This window comes from Lemur catta, chromosome 12, assembly GCF_020740605.2.
Source record: "Lemur catta isolate mLemCat1 chromosome 12, mLemCat1.pri, whole genome shotgun sequence".
Classification (NCBI taxonomy): domain Eukaryota; kingdom Metazoa; phylum Chordata; class Mammalia; order Primates; family Lemuridae; genus Lemur; species Lemur catta.
In genome coordinates, this window is record NC_059139.1 from 53,578,981 (window position 1) to 53,602,916 (window position 23,936).

At 37.0% G+C, this 23,936-nt stretch overlaps 1 long non-coding RNA gene across 3 annotated transcripts in view; it reads left to right on the forward strand.

Moving 5' to 3' along the window:
* The first annotated feature begins 1,352 nt into the window (after positions 1–1,352).
* LOC123648071 overlaps positions 1,353–23,936 on the forward strand; it is a 47,495-nt gene continuing 24,911 nt past the window's right edge. For all 3 annotated transcript variants that reach the window (XR_006738476.1, XR_006738475.1, XR_006738477.1), the window contains exon 1: positions 1,353–1,371. This is a non-coding gene — a long non-coding RNA (uncharacterized LOC123648071). The remainder of the gene's footprint in view (positions 1,372–23,936) is intronic.

Consider the following 23,936-nt stretch of genomic DNA (forward strand, 5'->3'; position numbering starts at 1 on the left):
CACCAGGGAAATTTTCTGAGCAATTTGATTCAAATTACAGTCTATTTCTGCCCCTGTAAGTACCACAAATCAATACAGCAGTTTCTATTGTTAGTCAGTGAGATTGAGCATTGGTATTAATGTTTTATGTGCTGAGAAATCTGTACATTTTCTCAGATATTTTCAGAAGACCTGATCATATCCCTTTTTGTAAGTTCTTGAGACAGTCATGCACACCAGATAGGTATTTGAATAAATCAGGTACAATTAAGTTCTTGGTTCAATAGCACTTGATTGATTACTTGTTCCTGGCTATGGTCCCAACCCCCAGACTGAGGACCGGTACCTGTCCTTGGCCTGTTAGGGACCAGGCTGCAGATCTCTGCTGCATCCCCTTTCACCCACCCTCATCTGTGGAAAAATTGTCTTCCATGAAACCAGTGCCAAAAAGGTTGGGGACCGCTACTGTAGAGAACTGGATTCGCTTTGGCCAGTGTCATAATGGTTCTCAATTCTGACTACACACGGAATCATCTTTGCAGGAGAGCTTTGTTAAAAACAAAAAACAAAAACAACAAACAAAAAAACTAATAGCTGAGTCCCACCCCAGAGGGAAAAAAGTCTCTGGGGATGGCGCTGAAACAACGGTACTTCTGAACCATGCCCCAGGCCAGAAGATTTTAATGTGGAGACCCACTGGGTTGGAAACCACCACTCCTTAGCAAAGCTCAGCAGGTTGTATTGGGGCAATCCTACCACTTTAGCAAGTTCACCCAAGCCTGTTCCACATACAGTAGATAGAATTCTTTGCATAGGTATTAGATTTCATTTTATTTTGTTTGTTTGGTAAATCCCATAATGCTGAAATTTGAGGAATGTTGTTGACCAGAAGCAAATGTAAGCAAACCTTTGGGAAAGATCTGTTTTCCATGTTTGTGGAACTGTTTTATATTTAATATCATAAAAGTTACCAGAATTTTTGCTTTTTCTGCCCAAAACTTACGAAACTTAGCAAGAAAGAAGTTGGCCCATTGTGAGGATGGGACATTTCCTTAGCACTTCTAAAACATAAGAATCCTGAAGCATTAGAAAGGAGGGAAAAGAGGGAGAAGAGGGGAGAGGAAGGAAGAGTTTCAGACTTGGAAGTTCTGTCTAGACTGGCTGTACCCATCCAAGTCCTACAAGATACTTTGAATGCTAAATGAATGCACTGTAATGTAGGAAAACTAGAGTGGTGTCTGGGAGTTCTTGGTTCAGTGTATAGAATCTGTGGGACTCAGGGCAGGTCTTTATTCACTTCACAGGGTCTCAACTACTGAAAAAAGGCTAAATTTCCTTTGAGTTCTGAGATTTCCTGGGAAGAGGAAGGAGCAAAAGAGCCTCACCTGAAAGGTAAAGGAAGTATTTTGCTGACAAAAAGGTAGGAAAACAATGCTAGTTAAGTTTAAAACAAGTAAAGGCAAGCCCTATTTCTTGGAAAATGGTATGTATGAGCTTTCCCCCCATCCCTGATGCATTGACATGAGTAACATTGGGATACTTCAGGTCAATTTAAACAGAAGGGCTGTGCTTTGTGCAACTGTACTACTAATCAGCAGTCCATAGAACCCCAAGAAGTGACCATTTTAAATATATGGAAAAGAAATTGTGGGGGCATAGTCTAGCTTTTAGGCCCTGAAACTAGAGTCTTCTGTGTTCTCTGGTAAATTTTAGGAATTTGTGTTAGTAAGTGGAGGCCACAGCATTTTATGTTGAGGAACATGGGGACATATGCCTTTCTTTTCCTTCCTCCTCCTCCATTGGACCTTCTAAATGAGGTTCTATAATGCTTAGGATTTTTGTCAGTATTAGTAGAATGGCTATAAGAGCTAATCATTACTTAAAACCCACTGTGCTGATTGGGATTGTGCTCAGGGAAACCACATACAAACCTGGGCCCATCCTGCCCCACTGAGGAGTAGCTGTTATAGGAGATGAAGTGCTAAGCATTCCGTCTTTAGTGAGGATGAAAAACTGTGTGCAATCCAATCTTTTCATTTGAGATTTGGAAGGCTCTTGTGGTAATTAATGGTAGAGCCACTTGACTTAGTGAGATCCATCCTCTTGGGAAATTTGGGAAATTGCCCACAAAAAGCTGGAGCTTTCCGCCCAAGGAGGGGATTATATCCTGATCCTTTGGGAGAGACCCTCCTGTTTGTCCTTTGAAGTAACTACTTCTCTGCAGGTGTCAAGTAGCTCCACTCTTGAGGCTGGCTTTCAGATTTGGAGCCCTCTGCTAAGCACTCCGGGTGACCTTTCTCCATGGGTCTTTGGGAAATTTACATGGTAATCCCTTAAAAGCATTATGGAGATCAGAAACAGTTCTTAAAATAAAATGGGAGAAGATTGCCCAGCTTCATTCCTGGCTTCAATTTTTCTTGAGGGTGGGACTAGCCAGGTGAGGTTTGATTAGCATTCTCCTTCCTCCGTCAGACGGTTCACCGCCCTGCCTCCCCATTCCCAGCCAAGCGCACAGGTCAAGATGCAGTGTTTCCCAGACTTGGTCATTCTCTGTGAAATGTCCTATGTTGGGATTTATTCCACCAAGGAGGAGGCATAGAGGTGTTTCCTGTTTGTGTGTCTGCCTTTGGTGACTTCCCTAGCCCAGAGCCACCCAAGAGCCACCCCTAGGTATTCACTTTTCCTGGTTCACCTATCTCTCCTCAGCAGCTGTTCCAACCAGCTCTCAACAGGAAAAGGAGGTGACAGCCCTATTTGCTTCTCTCCCTATTTGGGACATTAGTGAGTATTTTCCATACTTTGCTAGCAGGCGGGGCAGGGCAAGGAGCAGTGCAGGCCACACCAGGATGGAATCTTTGGCTTCTTTCCCCAGCTGTCCCTTTTCACAGTTAATGGTGGTTGTGCCATTTTGTTTAGTTGTTTAGTCTGGCAAATTTTTTTTTAAGCTTGGTCTTACTGCTCTTTTAAATTTTATTTAAAATTTGTACATAACTAGTTAATTAATTATATTCAATTTATTTCATAGTAGGAAAGGCAGATTTTTGATGCTCTTCATTTCACCATCTTTTGTCAGAATAATTGTTAAAGATTCTAAAAATGTTTTTTGGCTAACAATAGACAACTTTCTTTCAAAATAAGCGTTGTTTGGGTTCAAGTCCTTCCTGTGTGACTTTGACCGAGCTACTTCACCTCTTAAGAATAAGCTTTCTCATCTTTAAGAATTGAGATAATATCCCACAACATAACGTAATTATTGCATGAGGGAATGATGTCTAGCTTTGAGTGGAACACCTAATGTGGTAAGCCATCCATAAATGACAGTGACAAGGAGAATGATAAGTGAATTCACTTTGTGGGGAGGAAGGGACAGAGCTGATGATCAAGGAGAGAGGAAGAAATCAGTCTGTTAGGAATCTGCAAGTGTGAAGCTAACATGAAAGCAACAAAAGAGCTCACATGGCCTCCGACCAGTGGTGGGATAGACCCTGCTCACATATACATACACATCCACACACATATACACACCTCTCATGTACACACTCATCCACATACACTCACATATACATATATACATATGTAGAACACATGGTTTGGAAAGTTGTTGAAAGTGAAGCCTTTTTAATTATACGTTCAGCTTAAACAGTCAGCCTGCCCTAGTCTTACTGTCAGGAGCGTCCCTGCCTGTTTCTGGCACAATCCTATCCCAGATACAGGTCATTCACTCAGCTACACTTTGAATTGACCTTGTAAATAAGCTTCTTCCCCTTCTGTGGTCCATGTGGTTTCTGTGGTCTTTTATTTTTTAACCTGTTAAAACACTTTTAAGTTCAGCTTTGTAGATCTGACATCCAACTCCCGCTGGAACCTGGCAGTGGTTTCCTATTTCTCGTTTATTGCTAAAGAATGATCAGAGAGAGAAAGCATTAGAGCAAGGTCATTACAATACACTAAATAAGAAATATATCCATGGTGAACATTTCCAAAGCAAAATAAAGAGAGCTTCCTCTCAGGGTGATTTTGTCTTTGTCCTCTCTTAGAAAATGAGCTATAATTCTCTGAATCATTTGCCACATTACTTACTTTATCAACCATGATATTTCAATCTTCACATCTGCTTGTAATTAAAGAGAAGAGTCTCTGAATGTCACAAGGACACTGAAATACATGCAGTGGGACTTGTAAGCTCTTGCAGGAAGATTTGGTAAAAATTTCCCTGATACTTTAAAACAATGATCTCGAAAAAGAAAGAAAGAAAGAAAGAAAGAAAGGAAGGAAGGAAGGAAGGAAGGAAGGAAGGAAGGAAGGAAGGAAGGAAGGAAGGAAGGAAGGAAGGAAAGAGAGAGAGAGAGAGGAGAGAGAGAGAAAGAAAGAAAGAAAGAAAGAAAGAAGGAAGGAAGGAAGGAAGGAAGGAAGGAAGGAAGGAAGGAAGGAAGGAAGGAAGGAAGGAAAGAAAGAAAGAAAGAAAGAAAGAAAGAAAGAAAGAAAGAAAGAAAGAAAGAAAGAAAGAAAGAAAGAAAGAAAGAAAGAAAGAAAGAAAGAAAGAAAGAAAGAAAGAAAGAAAGAAAGAAGGAAGGAAAACACCCGACTACTAACACTTTCCCTCTGAGTGCTGCTAGACCTGCAGGTCTGTGCTGAGCTGTCAACACAGGTATCTGACCAGATGATGTTTGGTCAAGTTGTTAAGAATAAAGCCTGTCTCCAGAGATTCCAAGTGCAATATAGGACAAGATGAGAAGGTAGAACTGATTACTAATCTCAGAAATGCTTGGGAATCTGGGATAAGAATAAGTAAAAGATACACAAATGACAGACGACAGTGTTACCAACAGGGGTCACTTAAAAAGTGCTTATGCTCATGCATTCTGAAGTGTGAATGTTCACCTGACAAATATTGCTGGGGCACATGGCTGTGGGTCTTGTCATGCCTGTTGTGGGCCCATACTAGTTCTTAATGGGTTTAGCATGGACAAGATCTCTGAAAAGATCTCCAAAGGTCAAGTGGAGGCAAGCAGAGATGAATACAAGGCAGAATGTAGTAAAGGCCAGCTTGGTACCTCTGTAGGCTGTTTAGATGCAGGACTCAGCCGAACTCTCCCTGGAAACAGACCTTTTGGGGCTCTGCGGGAGCTTTTGTTGGATGCATAGTTAGCCCTCATGGCACCAAATGAGTCTTGGGTTATGGTTCAGAAGGCACAGAATTCAATATAGAAGCACATCACGAGCACATCAAGGGAAGAAGATACAGGAAACCATTTTCTCTATGCATTTAGAACAAGGTAACTCCAGATATGATGAGGAAGATGTATAGGAAAGTTTATGCAGCTGTATGAGATTCTGTCTAAGAGACAAAAATCTAAGAAAATAGTTTTTTTAAAAAAAGGTAGAACCATTCCAAAATGTCTCTTGTCCAGAAGAAAAATAGAATAACTCAGAAGATAAGCATCCTCAGGGCTCAGAAGGGTGTTGCAAACAGCTAAACAAAACCATCTCAATCTATAATTTTCTAAGAAGAGTTTTCAGATTAAGATAATAAGCATATTGATCAAGAAACAAAAATTCCTCCCACATGCCAGCTACATTCTCCCCACTGAGGACACAACACAGTACATGAAGAAATGGCTGCTATGTGGTCTGACAGGAAATATTTTCAAACTTACAAAATAACCAGCTAAAAGCACAAGGAAATAATATCAAGAATTAGGCCTATGGAATCATACTGTTGCTCTTCTGATCTAGTCTTCTTCCTCCAAGCAACAGGGCTCCTAAACCATGTGATTATGAGGTGAACAAATGTCATAGCATCTTTCTATATAGCCTGTTTCTATTCAGTATAAAATACTTGTAAATAAATTGAATGCCCCTTTTCTGTGCTACGTTGCCTTTAATCCTCGAGCATCATTGAGTTTCATCTTCAAGTTCCTCTACTTCATTTTTTTCTTCAGATGAGACACAGATTCATTATTAATTCACTCATTCAACATTCAGCATTCAATGTATACAATGTGGCCTGAATAACCATATTTTCTACTGGATAACACCATGCCCTCTCCTGGACCTCAGCTGATTGGACCCAATGTGACAATTGACCCAAAGGTAGTGCCTCCATGTGCTTCCAAAACGTATGCCTTGTGAGGCCTGGCTAAAAATTATAAGGGGAACCAATCTTCCCTGGGAATTTGGAGACTGAGCACTTGGCTAATTAGTAGATGAGGGTCAGAAATGTAACTATCAAGAGTTGCATGATGTAGCAAGGGCTGGATCAGCCCCTCTGAGTTAGGTACAAGCTGAAAAAGAGGTAGGCAGAGATGCAGATGGATCACACACATGGAGAGTAGCAGAGACCCCATAACCTGCAGCCCCCAGAAAGATAGAGTAGCATCAATTTCTGACAGCTTTACAACTTCACATCCTAGCCCTGGTTGCATAATTGATCTAGCTCTTTGATTTCTATGAACCTCACTGTATTTTTGTAATAATTTAAGTTCTTAAGCTGTCTTAGGTAGGTTTCTGCTTCTATCCACAAAAGGGCCCTGACTGGAAAGCTGCCTAATTACATGATTTCCTGAAGAATATAGCTGAGGCCATGAGTATTTGACAGAGGCATTTTGGTGCAGGCCAACTGGATAAGTAGAATCATACTCTTATCAGCTATCCATTGTTATATTTATAATGATTGCCATGCTGATCCATAATTAAAGCAAATTGTCTACGGTTGTACCACCTGGAACGTGCCTGATCTCGGAAGCTAAGCAGGGTCAGGCCTGGTTAGCACTTGGATGAAAGACCATAATGAAAGCAAATACAGCTATCAATTTACATGTAAAAACTGAGTTTTTAATGTACAAGATATAGCAATTTATGGCTATAACTCTGAAGTGTGAAGCATTGGATAAGAAACCAGTCCCTATGATTGTTGCTACGCTTATAGTGCTATAAATTTAAAGCCTCTTCTACATTATTTCCTTTCCAAAATATAAACCTAGAACTCCTGCTGCATATCTGTGAAGTTGTTGTCTTAAACTTTTCTTTCATTCCTCTGTGACATACTTTAGATCCTGAAGCATACTCTTTCATCTTTTTGAACCTGTCATCATAATATCTATTTTGCAGTAAATCTGGACCAATAAAAGTCTCCAAAATGAAATAACTCTTGAAAGTTCTAATGTCATCTTTAAACTCAAAGAGGGGTCCAGAAATATATGGCAGATCTGTCTTTTAGAAAAATAAATTATTTTTATTCTTTATATAAAATAAGTCACAGTCTTTTAATTGCACAACCTATCAGTTGAGTTTGTGTTTTCCTGGAATCAAAAAAAATTAGTCATTATACCAATGTTCACCTATGGGCCCTCGTGGCATGGCTTTTAATAGTCATGAGTTAATTGCAGCTCACAAGATAATTTTTAAACATATTTATAAAAGCAAGCATCTTCCATAATATAAAACAAAGCAGTTAGAAAATGCAACCGATTAAGTATTTGCCAACTAGGAAAAAGTCTTTGTGGTCAAGAAAACCATGTACTTAAGAAAAGTATTAATAAAATGTCAAGTCAGAGAAAGATAGATGAATTTATGGTAGCTCTGACCAACATAATGTCCTGTGAAAATAGAAATATAAAGGACATAGAATAACCAAAACAATCTTGAAAAAGTAGAACAAAGTTGGAAGACTTTAGCAATACTTGATTTCAAGAAATTCTATACTATTGTAATCAAGACAGTACAGTGCTAGTGCAAGTCTCAATGGAATAATATAGATAATTCTGAAATACACTCATAAATATTTGGTCCATTAATGTTTTATAAAGGAACTAAAGTAATTCAATAGGATGATAATAGTCTCTTCAACAGATGCTACTGGAACGATTGGATATCCATGTGGGGAAATGAACTGCAATTCTTACCTCACCCCACACATAAAAATTAATTTGAAATGGATTTTATACCTAAATGTAAATAATTAAAACCATAAAATTTCTTTTAAAGAAAAGCATAGGAAAATCTTCATGATAGTGGCATGGGCAAAGATTTCTTGGACGATGAAATGCCCAACCATAAGAGTAAAAATTGATAAATTAGATTTCATCAAAATAAATACTTCTACTCTTTAATAAACATCATTAAAAATTAAATGCCAAAATCATCAGCTGAGAAGATATACTCACAAAACATACATCTGACAAAAAACTTGTATCCAAGATACATGAGGAACTCTCAAAATTCAAGAATAAAAAGACTGCAGTTAAAAGAAATAGGCAGAAGATTTAAACAGACATTTCACAAACACACAAAATATGTAAGAATGGCCAATAAACACATGGAAATATGTTCGCAATCATTAGTCATCAGGGAAATATAAATTAAACCCACATGAGATGCCACTTCACACCCACTAAAATGGCTAATGTTAAAGAGACCAAAATATTGGTGATGATGTGGAGGAACTAGAACTCTCATAAATTACTGGTGGGAATGTAAAAATGGTGTAACAAAACTGGCAGTTTGTTGTAAAATTAAACATACACTTACCATACAACCCACAATTCCACTCAGAGATATTTTATTCAAAAGAAATGAAAACACATGTTCCCACAAAGACTTATATATAAATGTTTACAGAAGCTTTATTCATAAAAGCCAGTAATTAGAAATAACCCAAATCTACATCAACAGATGAACAGATAAACTTCAGCATGTCCATACACTGGAATACTGCACAACCAACTAAGGGAACAAATTACTAATACATGCAATAACAGGGATGAAACTCAAAAATATTATGCAATTGAAAGAAGCCAGAAACAAACACATTCCATTTATATGAAATTACAAAGAGAACAAAACAAATCTATAGTGAGTGAAAGCAAATCAGTAGTTGCCTGGGATTGTGTGTGTTTGTGTGTGTGTAGGGAATATGGTTGACCGGCAAGCTACACAAGGGAATTTGGAGATTGGTAAGAACATTCTATTATTGATAATATATTGTGATGGTTAAGGAGATATCTATACATTGAATACATGAAAAACTAAAATCCATTCAGAGTTATGATAAACTGGGAAGGGACACCCAAGTTTCACTATCACAACAAGAAATCAATACATTGACCATCCAGACTTCAGGGCTTGTTTTGTCTGAAGAGGTATACTTTTTCTTTTTGGCCTGATAATATTTCTGTAACCCAAGGAAGATTTTAAATTATATTATTAAAACCTTTAGAAGGTATCAAAATCAGTATAGTTATAATTCCAGGATGATATAGAAACTAGCACTAAAAAAGAAATGACTTTAAACCAATAGTGTTCCTGTTTTAGAATAGGTTTATGTGTAACCGCATTCATTCATATATGTTTGTCTGATTTTTTAAATAATTGATATATGCAAAATATTCAATAATCCCAATATTTTAGTTGTTTAAACTGTTTCAGGAAATTTAATTGATCAAATTTGTAACTAATGACTAAATGCCCCAGAAAAAAGTTTCTGAAATTTTTATTTAATATAGAAACTTAATAATTTTTCCACTCAATAGTATTAGGTGGTTCAATGTGTCTTGACCTGTTTATAAAAAGTACACAAAACCATCTTGTCACAATTAAAAAACTACAGTTGACTTTTGAACAACACTGGTTTGAATTGCACAGGTCAACTTACATGAGGCTTTTCTTCCACCTTTGCCACCCCTGAGACAAGACCAACTCCTCCTCTTTCTCCTCCTCCTCAGTCTACTGGATGTGAAGGTGATGAGGATGAAGATCTTTGTGATGATCCACTTCCACTTAATGAGCAGTAAACACATTTTCTCTTCCTTATGATTTTCTTAATAATATTTTCCTTTTTCCAGCTTACTTCATTGTAAGAATACAGTATATAATACATATAACATAAAAAATATGTGTTCATAGACTATTTTTGTTATCTGTAAGGCTTCCAGTCAACAGTAGGCTAATGGTAGTTGAGTTTTGGGGTCAAATTTTATACATGGATTTCCAACTGCACAGGGGGTCAGTGCCCCTAACATCCACATTGTTCAAGGGTCAAATGGATTATATTCATGGTTCTTCATGAACCATCTAAGAATCTTGGATTTCCAGTGTTTTCCGAGGCAAGGACTTGTCAGCTGCATTAGTTAGGCTCATCCCAATTTCAAGGAAGAGAATAGGTTTAGGTAAACAGGGAAATGAGAAACTATGGGAAGCATTTCAGCAGCCATTTATTCTTTAACACTTGGAAGGCTGAAATATGCAGCCATCATATGACCAAGAATGTGGGTGCCCTGTTGTTATAGTTTGGGTTTACTCCAAACACAAAACCTGAGCAAAGATTCAGGTGCAATGATTTAGGAGACCAGTAAGCGAGTGGGGGAGCAGGATAAGTAAGGGAAAGAAGCTAAGTAAGAGTGTGATTTCAGCCCAATCTCAAGGGCATCTCTGGCTTGAGGTGAAGGAACTGGGCTTTCATACCCCACTCCTGTAGGCATTGGCTACAGGCCACTCTGGAAGGATAAGGGTTGGGGAGGCTTGGGAAGGAAAGACTGGAAAATTTCATGTCCCTCTGTTCAGGAAAGGGAGCTCCAGTAGCTCCAACGTCCAAGGGCATTTGTTAAATGACAGTTATTAGGAGCAAAGCACAGCAGCTGAGAGATGCCTTCACAGAACTAGCGAAAGGACACCAAGTGAGTCTGGGTGGGGTGGCAACACTGCCCACTACTCTTGGGCAGCCTAATAATGTCACCCCTTCAACTCCATATTCTCCAATACCAGGGGGATGCTAAGAATTACTTGGAGAAAAAGTAGAAGGGACAGACGTGAGCAGCAGGGATTAATCTCTTCGCTATTTTCCCAAGATATTCAAATCTGATTCCAAAATGCCCCAAAATTCACCCAGGAAAGAGAAACATTCCCCCAAATAAAAGCCTGTGGATAATGGAACTTATCTTTCTTAGAAGTAAGTTTAGGAATTGTATGTCTACAGTGCCTAAGAGAAACTGTATGTTTCTTGAGGTGGGTCTCACCTCTACTTCAGACTCCTTTCAACCACATATAACACTCTTTCTGAAAGAAGTGCTGGTGAGCACGTCTTGTTACATTTCCAGTGCTGTTTCAACACTCCTTGTAAATTGGTGCCACAGGCAACTTCCCACTTCATCCAACTCATTTTAGCAAGCCTAAAACTGGACTGCAACAGTGGGTCATCATCCACTAGAAATCCACATAGCTAACCCCATCACCTCCTTCAAGTGTTTGCCCAAGTATTTTCTTAGTAAGACCTGCTCTGAACACTCTGTTTAAAATTGCAAGCCCTCGTCTATCACTGCCATTGATTCTCTTGATCCCCCTTACCATGCTCCAAACTACATGAAGTTAGGGCTTCCTTTACTTTATATACTAATGTGTTTCAAGAAGAAACATCTAGAAGAGTGTCCAGCACACAGTAGGTGCTTGATAAATACTTACTGCTTTAGCAATCCTACAATTTGAGTTACTCAGATAACCTGTTGTTTTCTAGGAAGCATGAGCCGTTTGTTCCCTGTCTTGGTGACTCAGCCGTTCTCATAATTTAGCCACAGCTCCCAGCTTCTTGCCTGAGTCTGCCTATTTCTTTCTCTCTGTCTCTCTCTGTCTCTCTGTCTCTCTCTCTCTCTCTCTCTCTCTCTCTCACACACACACACACACACACATACACACACACACACACACACACATTCCTAAGAGAAAGATAATCTCATTAGGTCTAACTGGTTATGATCTGATTTGAAACAGCTCTATGGGGCATGCTTCTCAAGATAGTCCACTGGTTTCCTATACATCTGCTTAGCCAGGGCTTCCTAGGGTAGAGATCTCTGAGCCAATCAACTGTGATCACCATAGCAGGATTATAAGACATGAAACATGACCACTTTTGCAGAATAAATGTCCTGTGACCACTTTCTCCTACCACAGGGGGCTGTGAGTGTAGAATGGTGTAGCATGGACTCTCCAGTATAATTCAAGCTCTTTTCCATTGTGCTGAATGTTTGTAATAATTCCTCTTCTCCTCCTTCTAAATGAGGTCAGTGAGAAAAGCTGATACTTGGGCTGTTTCTGAAACACTCACTTTAATAAAAACATATATGTAAATATATACAGATATTGGCTGATGACTTTTGGGCTCTGTGCCCTCTGTCAATTGGCTCTTAAAATCACCTCTTTTGAGAACCCTTGAGAGAAATCATATCTTATGATCACTTGCTGGCAAGAAAAACAGCACAGAAGAAAGGCCTGGAGTCTAGTAGAAAACTGCAATTATATTTAAGTAAATGTGTTTGTAGATTATCGTCTGGATGTGGGAATGAAAAGTGACATGGATACAGTGATTCCTTTGACAGGTCCATAAAAATTATGGATTCCACAGGTCCATAAAAATTAGAAAGGAATAACATAAAGTGTAATGCTGTGGAAAGAACTGGACACCAGAATTCTCATCTAGCTTCTGTCTCTAAGAAGTTGTATAACACTGGCTAAATAATTTAGCCTCTCTAGAACCCATCCTCACATCTCTAAAACAATGAAGCTGGAAGGGAGGGCCTCCAAGGCTCGTCAGTGTGGCGTCCCAGTCACAATCAGTTAGAATTCTGGATTCAGAGTACTTGGATAAACTTCTGCTAAACTCCTCCAAATACATCACCCATTCGGTACATTTTTCACAGATAACATTTTGAAACCACTACACGCATTGTACATTTTAAAAGCCCTATTCAGGCAGAAACTGAAGAATGAAGAAATAATATTTGCAAAATTCATCTTCTGTTCATTATCTGGCATTGTTTTATGCCAGGTGGACAATTTTAACCACTTGAGAATGATATCTTTTAGTCCATAAAATATTAAATGTGGTATTAATCCATTGTAATTATAAATGCCAAGGGTCACAAATAACCCTGCTAGTACAAGCTTTCCGCATTATGGTGAGAGAGATGGATTATACAGCACAGTGCACTGGAGATATGGTCAGGACGTGGAATCAATAACAGTGTTGTGTCGTTTTATAACAAGGCTTTTCAGTGTTTTAACTAGAATTCTACCATGTGCATCCTTTAGTGCTACAGACTTTGTTCAGTGACCATTATTCAACTGTCTTTTGCCCAGGATGTCAACAAAACATACAAAGCTTTATCTAAATATTTCATTCGTAAAGTTATCCATCCTTTTGGTTTTTCTCTGGGATGGGACCAAATGTGTAGTCAGAAAACTCATAATTCTTGTGTTCTGAAAACACAGCAGTGCATCTTCAACCCTAAATAAACTGTAGAATGATAGGAGACAAACTTAGCGCCCAGTTTGTCTAAATCTATCATTTAACATGTGGGAAACATTTTGGGTGAAGTGAAAAGTTATAGTGTCATCTTTTAAAAGCCTACAACAATAATAACAAATACTAATACAGCCCTTATATGTGCCAAGCACTGTTTTAAGAGTTTTGTTTTGTTTTTGTACATGGTACATGATGTTTATAGTGGTTTTATTCATGTATTAATGCATTTAATCCATCCTACCTTTGACAATTCCATGAAGTGCATGCTATTTGTACTCCATTTTACATATGAAGAAACTGAAGAAAAAGCGTCTAAGTAACCAGGTTAAGATCACACAGCGAGCAAGTGAAAAGGTCAGTATTTGAACCCAAACAATCTGTCTCTATCTATAAACAAATATGTGTGTATCAGAAGGGATATAGAACCTCAACAAACAAAAGGCTTTTTGCTAGAATTTAAACACATAAATATTCATATTGCAGTCATTCACACTTCTGTACCAGAAATAATAATCTGCTTTCATGGGTGAGTTTTCTTTTGCTGGATCATGAAAGTCACGCTAGAGAATCACATGGTAGATCTCAATTGAATACCAGCATGGCACACTGGAAGCTCAGTTTGATTTACAGTGTGCTCATCACATGTCACATTAAACAGAGACATAGACAGCTAACTTTCTGGCTTTTAGTAAAACTATACAGGTTTAGTATGCTGTAGGATTCATTGAATGAATTTAACATAAGGAAATATGCTCTTCAGCACAAAGTAAGAGAATTTAAATTTTCAGCATGATTCAAAAGAATGAAGAGAATGAAAGCAAATCCTGAACTCTATAAAATTTTAAAGAAAGAATAACTGAGAAGCCATAATTAAGCCAGTAGACTCTCTTTTATACAAGCTGAACTTCAGAATAAAGTCAGCCCAAACTCTTTCATCTTCTACCAAGGAAGAGTTTCTCCTCAATTCTTTTCCTTTTTAACATCATCACATTATTCTGATGGTTAAGTTTATGTGTTAAATTGACTGGGCCATGGAATGCCCAGATATATGGTTAAACGTTATTTCTGGGTGTGTCTGTGAGAGCATTTCTAGAAGAGATTAGCATTTGAATTGGTGGAATGAATAAAGCCAATGGCTCTCCCCAATGTGAGCAGGCACCATACAATCTGTTGAAGGGCTAAATAGAACAAAAAGGCAGAGGAAATTGGATTTGGTCTTTCTCTACCTGACTGTTTGAGCTGGAATATAAATTTTCTCTTGCCCTCAGCCCTCCTGGTTCTCAGACCTTCAGACCTGAGCTAGATCTACTCCACCTGCTCTCTGGCTCTCAGGCCTTCAAACTACACCTCCAGATTTCCTGGGTCTCCAGCTTGCAGATGCCAAATCCTGGGACTTCTCAGCCTGTATAATCACAAGTCAATTCTTTATAATAAATCTCTTTTGAGACATCCTATTGGTTTTAGTTCTCTGGAAAACCCTGGCTAATAAATTTGTCATTGTTCTTATAGATGTTATCAAGTTCCAAGTAAGTCTAGGTACCTTACATACATTATTTTTTATTTTTAATCCTTACCATAATCCTGAAAATTAAATATTGCTAGCCTTATTTTCAATTTAAGAACCTGAGGTTCTGAGAAACAAAATAACTTGCCCAAGGTCATGCCACCACTCCTCAGGATGGCAGAGATAAGTCAGTCGTATTGAGTTTGTCCATATTAATATCCAAACTTACCTCTACACAATAAGATACCACTTCACACTCATTAGGATGCCTCCTATAAAAAAAGAAAAAAGAAAAGAACAAGTGTTGGCAAAGATATGGAGAAATTGGAATCCTTGTACATTGATGGTAGGAATGTAAAATGGTGCAGCCACTATGTAAGATAAAATGGCAGTTTCCCAAAAAATTATAAATAGAATTACCATATGATCCAACAATTTCACTTATGGGTATGTACCCATTAAAAGCAGGATCTCAAAGATCTATTTGTACACTCATGTTCATTATAGCACTCTCACAATAGCCAAAATGTAGAAGCAGCCAATGTCCATCAATGGATGAATGAATAAACAAAATGTGGTATATACATACAATGAATTATAATTTAGTCTTAAAAAGGAAGAAAATTCTGACACATGCTATAGCATGGTTGAACCTTAGGGTCATTATGTTTAGTGAAATAAACCAGTCACAAAAAGACAAATGCTGTATGATTCCACTTACAGGAGGTACTTAGAGTCAAATTCATTGAGATAGAGAGTAAAATGATGGTTGCCAGGGGTGAGAGAGGAGGGAATGGGAAGTTGTTTAATGGGTATAGAGTTTCATTTTGTAAGATGAAGATGAAAAGAGTTCGGGAGATTGGTTGAACAATAGTGTGAATGTACTTAATACTTACTGAACTTTACACTTGAAAAAGGCTAAGATGGTAAATTTTATGTATATTTTATTATGATTTAAAAATTCTTAAAAACTAATTTTACTGGGTTCATTGCATGTGCCAAGCATTTACACTGTCCATCTCATTTAATCCTTACAATAACCCCTAAGGGAGGTATTATTATTTCTATCTTACTGATGAGGGTTGTGGTAGGCTGAATTATGATTCCCCTCTAAGACATCAATGGTCAAATCCCCAGAACCTATGAATATGCACACTTTGCACAAGTGATTAGTTGAGGATCTTAAAATGGAGGAAATTAAACTGGATTATTTAGGTGGGCCCAATGTAATCAGGAATGGCCTTAGAAGAGGGACATAGAGAAAGATTTGACTAAATCAGAGTGAATCAGTATGAGAAAGATTTAACCATTCACTGCTGGCTTTGAAGATGGCAAAAGGGGTCACCAACCAAGGAAAGCACGTAGCCGGTAGAAACCAGAAAAAGCAAGGAAACGACTTCTTCCAAGTTCCCGCAGAAGAAATACAGGTCTGCTGACTGACTTTAGGACTTCTAGTCTCCACAAGTGTAAGATGATAAATTTGTGTTGTTTTACGATGCTAACTAAGTTTGTTGTAATTTGTTACAGCAGCAATAGGAAACTAATATAAGAGAGGTTATATAACATGCTTAATAACACACAGTTAATAAATGATACACTTAGGATTCAACTTGAGATCTATCCAACTATAGAACCTGAGTTTTCAACCACTGAACCCATGGCAAAGTCTATCAGATGAACTGCTTGGCACAACATACAAAGAAAATACTCACCCCCATCATATGGCAATACCTACCTGACACTTATTCATACATACATTCCTCTTTGTAAGAGTTCTCAGAATGTTTGATATTTAATTTTCAATTACTTGAAATATCTGTGGTCTAAGATATCATATGGCAATACCTACCTGACACTTATTCATACATACATTCCTCTTTGTAAGAGTTCTCAGAATGTTTGATATTTAATTTTCAATTACTTGAAATATCTGTGGTCTAAGAAGCACTCACTGGCTAAAAAGACTGGAATATGAGAATTTATAATATTTTTGCCAAATCTCATTCACACAAAAATTGAAACTAAAAATAGATTACTTGCTTGTTGAAATATTTTTTTCTGGAAATAATTGTTGGAATTGAAGAGAAAAGAAAATATCTGGCCAAGAAAAGTTACAAACATAACCTGTTACTGCAAACAAGTCAGATTGTCATCTAACCTTGAGAGATTTTCACTTATAACTTTAAGGCATCATTATTGTTATCATGATTATATAACAATATTTCCTGTTTTCTAACTTTCAGTTAAGGTGTTATTGCATACAGTAACAGATCCTAAGTGTCCAATCTGGTGAGTTTTGACTCACATACCCAATACCCCATTCAAGAGAGAACACTTCCATCACCTAGTAAGTTTCCTTATGTCCCTTTCCAGTTTTGATTTTCAGGACAGCTATTTAAGGTCAGATTGTAAGCACCCCATTTGTTACCCACTAAGCCACAATTCTGATATGCCCGTACCTGATCCTGCACATATTTGGAATAGAAATTAGGGCTGTATTATTTAGGATACACAAAGAGAATACTTATTCACCTTTCAATATCATGTCATTTAATGGTCTCTATAATTTAGCCCCTATCTGCCTTCATAATTCTGGTCCCCTTCTCCCCTTTGAGTTCTCTTCTCTGATCATATACTCCCTGCTCCCAGAAAAATCTCTTCCCCCACCCTGTACACCTAGAGAACACCTACTCACCCTTTACTGTCAACTCCAGGGCTACCTCTTTATTGAAACTTTCCTTGAGTTTTCTCCTATCTATGAATCATTCTCTGTCCTCCTTCATGCCCCTCCATGTCATAATCATTCTGCTCAAATGAAATCCATTATTTCATGTATCTATACATGTTAGGCCATAAAATGGGGTTGCAAACTCAAATGACTTCAGGACCAGGAGAGGCATAAATAAATGAAGCAACTAGAATTAATAGGGAATGGTGGGGAGTGTAGCAAACTAGAAAGTGTGTACCTCTACCTAGAGCATGCAAATAAATTTATTTTAAAGCAAACAAAAAACAGAAAAACTGGGGGAGGGTAGCAATTTGACTTTATTTCTTTCATATATAAGCCACTAAAGTTGGTGCATACTTTTCAAGATGGAGGGAACAAATACTAGTCACCCACCAAGGTTTAAAAAAGGCTGTATGTCAAGGAGGTTCTTAGTTCAATCCCAGTTGGACAATCTGCTCTACTGCCTGAGAGAGTAAACCACAAGAAATTGCCTTTACCTAAATTTCTAAGTATTATCTGAGAAAACAGGAAACAATTCTCACCCCAATACCTCATTACTCACAGATTAATTTTACTTCCATAGAGAAAGCCAGGCAAAGATAATGATTTCTCAAAAGTGCTGTATTACTCTGTTTGACATCATATAACAGCTCTTTCTCATTAAGCAACATGTTTAAACTTGGGATTTGAAAATATCTACAACATGTTCACATTTTATAGGCAACTATTGCACATCACATGTTTAACTGGGATTTAAATTTATGACACAATGTCAGATAATTTCCTCACTAATGCTTACACAAAGCCTTTTACAAGATTTATTCATTTTGACAGCACTGCTTTCTTGGGACTTTTCGTTTTCTTTGTAAGGGGTCTCACTTCAAACTACATTTTATGGAATATGCATTAAGAAAGAAATACAAGCCAAAAGTTTAAGCAATGCTGCTAATCAGATGTTGCTTTGAGGAAATCAAGTTTTGGAATTTCCAAGGGAAAGATGGAACGAAGAACAAACAGTTCTGATAAACTCTCTTAATATCCTAAAAGACTGTGATGAATGATCTTTGTTAGGATTTTAGATGATGCTAATGTAATTTGAAGCATCTACTTAGGTAGACAGCACAGTGTAGAGAGTAATAGTACAGGCTCCGAAGTCAGAGGCCCCATTCAAATCCAAGGTCACTTAATCATTTAAGCCTCAATTTCTCATCTATAAAATAAGAATACTAGCTACCTGATAGTCTAGTGAAAAAGATCAAGGAAGATAATTCGAAAGGCATTTAACATCACTTCTGACACATGGTAGGAGCCAACAAACGATAACATATACTACTGTTATTGTTTATCTGAAATTACCAAAAAATCAGATGAAATTTAATTATATTTTGGTTATAAAGAAGTTTACTTTCTACTCTTCTTTATACTGATTGTTTACAAGCTTCAATATCTTTCTGTTTTATACACACACAAAACCACATATGGATAACAGTTTTTATAATAAGATTTTAATTAAAAAAAAGAATGATTTTACCTAGGGCTACAATGATGAAGGAATGATCTCTTCTGAAAGCCCCCATCAGCAGTGTCGGAAACTACAGCAGGAAACTACAGTGTATAATAATTACTACACATACAAAGCTCTGCATATTTATTCAATTACTGCCTTCACTGATCTTTCAAATTTTTATTCAAGCCTCGTGAAGAGAATATGGTATATTCAGTTTCTACTTGGGTAATTATGAACAATTAAATTTAATTAAACCCTAATTATACATAGAGAAAAAAAACCCTATCATTTCCCTGGGATGTTCATGCAGTCTCATGACTAGCTTGGCTAACTGTACACTGCAGCACAAAATCTGAGAATTAATAAGAATCGTAAAAAATCAGCAGATGCCACTAATTTAACATGTGGCCTTGAACAAGTTATTCGACTTTTGTGGGACTTAGCTTCCTCACCTACGTATCCCAAGGTGGAACTAAAACCTTCCAAGATTTCTTCTAGACTTCAGAGTCTGTGCTTATGTGACTAAGGTAAGCAGCACATTCCCATCATTAGCAGCGGCATAGACCCTCAAATGGAGTAATAGATATCTGGTATTAGAATGTCTCACAATTGCTAGTGGGGTGGGAATTGGGAATTTGTAGATTGAGAAAACCCCTTTACTTCCCTTGTCTCTATTGACTGAACTATTTCAACCATCCAAATATTAAATTTTAAAAATTACCATGTTATTTAGAAAACCTCTAATCTAGGGATCATAAAGGTACAGTCAAACAACATTCTTAACATATTTGAATTAGTTGCCACAGCTCACAAGTCAGGAGAATTCTCAAAATCTGAATTTCTGGTTTGCTTTGGAAGTTCAGGCCACGAGGCTACACGAGGCTCACTTTCCTGCAGTGTCGTGGTGCTTGTAGCTGAGCGGTGGTTGCAACTCCCTGCCCTCCAGTTGTCCACAGAGCTACCACTCCCAAGGGTCTTTTTAACATTTGTCATTATGCATTGCTCTTTTTTTCTTCTAGTAGAGAAACATTTCTCTGTAACCTGTAGCAAAGGTAGGAAAACTAAAGATAGATCATGCTTCTTACACCTTCCTATATTATTCATTTGTCATCAGTGTATCATCTCATTCAACTCACCATAACTGTTTCCCACAAAGGGGCAAATCCAATATCAAAATTTTTTCTGCTTTATTACTTTGAGAAATATTGATTTGACCAATTCTTCCTTTTACCCTTCTTATTCATATACTCTCAGGACGATTGCCAGATTTTCCTTTTCTCTGAAGCTAATTTATTTTAATGAAGTATAATATACATACAGGAAAGCATATGTATCATGTGATGTAATACAAAAAACCATTCACAACAGACACAAATACTACAAGGTAAATATTTTTTAAATGGACAAGAACATATAGATTATAAAATGTTTCTAAAAGATATTAAAAAATCTAAGTATAGGGAACAATATGCCATATTCATGAACAGGAAGATGCAAAAATATAAATATGTCATTTATACCACCATTCATTTATAAAGGCAATAAATTTCCCTCCCCCCAATTTTCAGTATGTTTTTCTCATGAAATTTAATAAGCTGTTCCTAAAATTTATATATAATTCTACAAGGGTTAAGTCTATTCAATAGAATTTTCAAGAAGAAAAAGGTAGAAGGACTTGCCCTAAGAATTTCAGGCCTTTAAGCTATAGAAGTTAAGATAGTAAGGTATTGAAACAAGAATGCAGAGACAATACATAAATCCACACATATGCAACCCTAGTGTCCATATTGTGGTTTCTAAATATTGTTTCCTATTAAAATGAACCAGGACTCCTTGGAGAAATAGCTGATTCCATATCAGGAGTAATAAATTTAAAAGATTGTCAGAAATATTTTGTCATCACCAAAGGCAAGCAAGCTCTCACAACTACTAGGGCCATGACAAAAGGACTTAGGAGCCAATTTAAAGAGGCTCCCACTGGCCAAAGATAATCCAAGCATCAATAAGAATAATAATAAAAATTGACTGAGGTACATAGGTATGTATTCTTGAGATCACAATGATGATACACAATAAGAACAACCACAACAAATCTCATTCATCACTTTTAAAGGATGCTAGAGAACCAACTCATTTTGGTAACTAGTCAATAAAGGTAAAGAATCAAGTATTTATTCTGACTTTCCAATAAAAACTATAACTCAAGGGAACCAAATAGGTGATGAGAATTTCTCTTTATAAAAAGGTTTCTAGCTAATAAATAAAGAAAAAGGACAGAATTAGAATGTCACCACTTTGCAACCCTTAATGAAATAATTAATCTAGGCAATGACTGTTACTGTCATCAAAAGTAAGAAAAGACACGATGTGCTTTCTAATAGAAGTAGGTGTCTCATGTACCCACAGGATTTTAATTTATAGAGCTGACTGAGTGACAACACAAAGAGGCCAATGCCATTGAAAGATTTTTATTAGTTACATCTCCCAAGAAGAGAGGGCTCACCACACTATTCAGGGCCACATGGGGAAGCAGCAGGTTTGGTCAGGAGACAGAAGTGTTGCAGGAACAGCATGGTCTAGAGTCTTTATTGTGTTTTCCACACGAGGGGCAAAGCACAGCAGTTTAGGATTGGGTAGTTTGAGTAATGTTGACAGACTCTGGACTATAGGGGTGGTCTTTAGTTGTCTGGTACTTGGCCCTGGGTGATTAGGGAACAGGAATATTGCCTCCTGTTGTATAGGCATCAGATAGGAAGTAGTTCAGAGTAAGAGCTCTGGATTAGTTAGTTACATATGAAAGGCATGTCCTTGGGCAAGTCTTTTACTTTGTCTAAGAATTAGCTAGCCCTGAGAGGGGCAGTCTCTTTTGAGTTAGTGAAGCCACACATGCTACAGCATCAAGTGTACAGAAAATAAGAAAATATAGTTAATATAGCATATAATACCACATATGAAATATTACTAGAAAATATTAAATAATACCCTAGGATACTGCTATAGTTTGAATATGTGTCATCTCTAAAATTGGCGTTGAAACTTAATCCCCAATGGAATAGCATTAACAGTGGGGCCTTTGGGGGAGTGATTAAGTCATGAGAGCTCTGCCCTCATAAACAGGATTAGTCCCCTTACAAAAGGGCTGGAGGTGACTAGCTAGGTTCCCTTTTGCCTTTTCCCTCCAGAGGACATTGTTCAAGGTACCATCTAGGAATCAGAGCAGGTCTCACCATACACCATAACTACCAGCACCTTGATTTTGGACTTCCTAGACCCCATAACTATGGGGAATAAATTGCTTTTGTTTGTAAATTGCCTAGTCTCAGATATTTTGTTATAGCAGCACTAATGGACTAAGAAAAAAATTCACCAAAATCTGCACTATAGGAAACATTATAAGAGAAATAATCCTGTTCCTTCAAAACACAAGTTGTAAAAATAAGTAAGTAAATAGGAAAGGGGGAACATACAGATTAAAAGGGACAAGAAATATCAGCCAATTGCAATATTTGGAACTTTTTGGATCCTGAGACAGATAAACAAACTACAAAGACATGTAATACAATTGGAGAAATTTGAACACTGGTTGATTAGACATGTAATGATGTTAAGAAATTATTCTTGCCAGGCACAGTGGCTCATTCCTATAGTCCCAGCAACTCAGGAGGCTGAGGCAGGAGGATCGCTTGAGGCCAGGTCTTTGAAACTGCAGTGAGCTATGATTGTACCACTGCACTCCAGGCTGGGTACAGAGTGAGACCCTATTCATAAAAGTATGTATATATATTATTAAATTGTTTAGGTATGATAATGATTTTGTAGTTACTTTTTAAAGAATCCTCATATCTTACAGACACCAACTGAATTAGTTCCAGACACAATAATATGCTGTCAGTGATTTTGTTTTACTTTAAAATATCCAATGGTGATAATAGGATCGGTGTATAGATGGTGGGTGTATGCTTGAAACAAGACTGACCATAAGTTAATAATTTTTGAAGTTGTATAATAGTTATATCATGGTTCATTATATTAAATTTCAATATGTTTAAAATTTAGCATAATCAAAATGTTTTTTAAAAAAAGAGAATACATGAAAAAGTTTGAGAATATCTACTTTTACAAGGTTGTAGAGCACTGAGAGTATACATTGGTCCATCCACTTTAGGCAACAATTTGGCAATATCTGATAAATCTGTAGGTGGGGATACTCCATGATACAGCAATTCCACACCTACATATATACCCCAGAGAAACTTTTTCACCTATACATGAGAATACACGTACAAAATTGTTGTTCCTTGCCAAAAAAAAAAAAGAAGGAAATAACCTACATACCCATTAACAGAAAAGAGGATAAACAAGTCCATACAAACAAAAGATTGCAAACGTTAAAATAAATGAAGAGCTGCATGTATCATCATGACCAATCGCAAAACCATAATTTTGAGTCAAAAGAAGGCAATTTGCAGAATAATAGGTGTAATGTCATTTACACATAAGCTTATATAAAGCTGTTAAACAAGCAAAATCAAACTATAGAGTATCTATGAATACAGAATTACATAATAAATGTATAGAATATATGCAGTTATGATAAACACCAAATTCAGGACATTAATAACCTCTGGGAAGAAGGAAAATAGTATAGGATCTCAGAGAAATCTCCAGGGGACAAATATATAAGTAACACTTTATCTCTAAAACAAAAACAAAAATAAAACTGAAGCAAATATAGCAAATCGATAAAATTCCCTAACTCTGGATGGTGGCTACTTTGTGTTTTGCTATATTATTTGCCATAGTTACCAGAATATTTTAAATATTAATAGTTCATCATTCTAAAATAAAAATGGTGGTGTGTTTTAGTCAGTAATGCAAAAATGGAGTATTGCAGCTGTTTCAAAATTGTCTCAAAATGAATAAATAA